Below are 3,313 nucleotides of genomic sequence, written 5' to 3' on the forward strand. Positions count from 1 at the left end.
GTTAGCTTCCTCGCCCGAGATGAGTTGCAAGCATTCGTGTAGGAGCCTGCTATAGTACTCATCAAGGTGTTCTTGCTCTTCCCAAGATAAAGGGAAGGGTAAGTAATCTCCAAGCTGCTCCTTAGGGAATGCGCCCATGTCCGCAAGGACATAGACCTGTGCGAACACCTTGAGCTTAGCATCCAACTCAGTTAAGCATTCCACGACACTTCTATGTTCAACGAGGGCTTGCTCGGTTGCTATCTCATGCAAGGTTCTAGGAGTTTGCCTAGGTTTTAGCACAGCTGGGGGTTCAGGCCTATATGAGCAAGATTGGTCAACGCTAGGATTGCTCATGCTCTTGGGATTTCCATGTTTCTCTTGAGGCTTCGTTATTGCATCATGGTTCGCCTTGCGTGTGACTGGTGTGAATTCGTCACCCCGTCGTGATAGTGTTGTATCCACTCTTGATTTGTCAATGCGAGTTCTATTGTCAATGGATAGAGTGTTGCAAGCAGCCATTGATGGTAATGACTGCTTTGATTTGTTGAAGCACACGGATGTGTCTGAGGTTTCATCGCTATTAGGAGAGGCACCAGTGGGCTCATTGGTGGATGGAATCTATGCTTTATTCATCAGCTCTCCAGCACTCTTCGTCCCAATGTCCTTAGGGTCCACAACCACCTGCAACTGTTGTTGTTTTCGTTGTTTTCTCCTCTTTTTCTTGGTCAGTGCAGGTGCATCTAACATCTTAGGACCCTGGGCTATATCGACCGTTGATGTGCTTGGTTAGGCCTCAGCATTTCCCTTCTCTAGTGGGTCCTCATGGGACCTACTCGTGGCCTGCAGAGTAGCCTTGCCAGGTTGCATGGGTACAACTATCTCCCTTTTGGGGGATTCTAGCTCTTCCGCCCGTTCCCCTGTGCTTAACTCCTCCAGCCCAGGTTGTAGGTGCTTTGGAAGTGCTGGAGTTGTTAAGGAGGTAGGTTGCGACACCTCCTTCATAGGTAAACTACTAAGGACACATTCCGCAAGGGGCGTTGTCATAGTCAAAGGCTGTGACTATTGTGGTCCCTAATTGGAAGTAGTGGTGGCTAGTACAGTGGATTGGCTACCATTGGTAGACTGTGGTGTCAAGTCCTTAGGCAAATCAGAAGTGATAGTGTCTTTTGTTGCCCTTTGCGCATTCACTTGTGCAGGTTGAGCAGTGGCACGAGGCTGCTGCTGCTGTGCTTTCCGCGTCCATTTAGGTGAAGATGATGTAGGAGATTTGGGACTCCTACGTAGGCTTGGCACTGACTGGAGAATTTGCTCGTGATTGTTAGGCAATTCTGTCACTAGCTTTGTTGAGCAATCGGCCTTATCATGAGCAATGTTGTGCCTATGGTGCTCATTATCCTCTTGGGAAGTCAACGGCTCCTTGGGCACTAGTGGATCTTGTGCACACTCGACAGTTACCTCTGATATATGCTTGCTAAGCACGCTAGGCTGAGGATGTTCTTTTTGATAGGTCATGTTCGGTTTCTTGATTTCAATCGTGAGGGGCTCAATCACTCCAATATTTTTGGTTCGAGACTTGGATTTTCGTTTAGATTTCCTCCTACGCCTCTTTGCCTTTGATATAATTGGGGCTTCTGACAGAGGTGGTTCAGCAGGGGGTTTTGGTACCCAAATCCATTGGTTGCCTGCACAATACCCTTGAGCACGAAGCAATGCTTTAGATATCCATCGTGGCGTTGTGCTAACCCTCCATTGATGCCTACGTCTATAAGGCTTGGGCTTCTTTTGGGGTCTTCTAAGATATTTGTAAGTCCAAAGCCTGTCCTTGGCATTGTCTCTTGACCTTCTTGTTTCAGGAATGGCCTCACTCACTGGTTCTCATTGTTTGACCTATGCTTGTATTAACTATTCCAACAAGTCCTTGCTCTTGTCAACAAGCTTGGCTGTTGTGTCAGCACCTTGCTTGCCTTTCCCTCGAGGTTTGATGAGGTCACCCTTGCTAAAGGTCGTGACTATCCTTACACCTGGTAGTGTCAGGTGTATCCTCTGTGCTACATAGTCGGCCTCACACTTAGTCGCCCTTTTGAAGGGTCTTCCTAGGAGGGTTTCTTTCCCGCAGATAGTACTATTTGGAGGAACATGAAATAGGATAGGCAAGCTTTCCGTTTCGATTGTCGCAAGGATTTTGCACTTCCCTATGAGTGCTTGTGGATGTCCCTCATAAGGGCTAAGAGTTGCACTAGTTGGTGTGAGCTCTGGTTGGCCTAGTAGGGTCCATGATTCATAGGTCAAGATGTTAAAATCTGCTCCTTCATCAATCAGTGCATCAATAGTATGCTCTCTTTTCGCGGTGAGTTTGACCCTAAGATAAGCAGGTGGTACTATGTCTTCATCTTCCAAGTCTTGGCTTGTAAATTTAAGCCTTCTAACAGATGCCCTTGAGTCCCCACTTGCATGACCGGACGTGGATTCTCCACCAATGCCTTGGGTTGTCTGTGCAGTGTTGCTCAAGGTACATCTCTCGTCAAGAGTGTCATGTCTAGTCATCTTGGCATTTGTAGCTTATTGATGTTGCATTTCGCTTTGACTAGACATGGTCTGAACACAGTGTCTTTGTGTTCTCGTGGTGTGGTCTTTTTGCCCTTGATGGCTAGATTGGCCCGTTAAGGTTCTAGGATCTCTATTTGCCCCTATTCGAGTGCGGGCTTCTGGTTTCTCTTCTGCAAGGGAGCCTCCATGCTCGCGTAGGGCCATTACTGCCCGAGGGTCTAAGTTAGAGGGCCTGATAAGCTTCGTTGCTCAAGTCCTGGCCGTTCTAGCGGATTCTAGGGTCTGCGTTCCTTCTTGCTGTTCACTCGGGGGTCGATCACAGGTCCTACGATTGGATTTCCGTTCTCAACGCGTTAGGTCGCTGGGAAGTGCTCCAGCACTATTCCCCTGTCCCTTGGTCGTGACTCCTACGTCGGGAACTGCCTACAAGGCGTTCGCTATGTTGTTCTGGAGTAGGTTGCGCTTCCAGTCAGTCGCGGGGATCAATTTTTGATGTTTTCTTTTTTTTGCCTAAGGGTGTATCTGATTCTGAGAATCAGACGTCTGATTTACCAGTGGTCCGATTTACCAGTGGTCCGATTCTCAGAATCAGACTAGGTGGGTCCGATTTTGAGATGAATCAGACAGGGGTCAAGTGTCCGATTTTCAAAAATCGGACAAGTGGTCCGATCGGACCAGGTGGGTGGTCCGATTACTGACATGTCCTAATCCGTGGGTCCGATTCTACGAATCGGACAGGGTGGGTCCGATTGCCTCGATCGGATGAGGTGTCCGATCGGACAGG

This window comes from Lygodium microphyllum, chromosome 2 (genome assembly GCF_053477565.2).
Source record: "Lygodium microphyllum isolate KBCC chromosome 2, Lygodium_microphyllum_v1.1.10, whole genome shotgun sequence".
Lineage (NCBI taxonomy): Eukaryota > Viridiplantae > Streptophyta > Polypodiopsida > Schizaeales > Lygodiaceae > Lygodium > Lygodium microphyllum.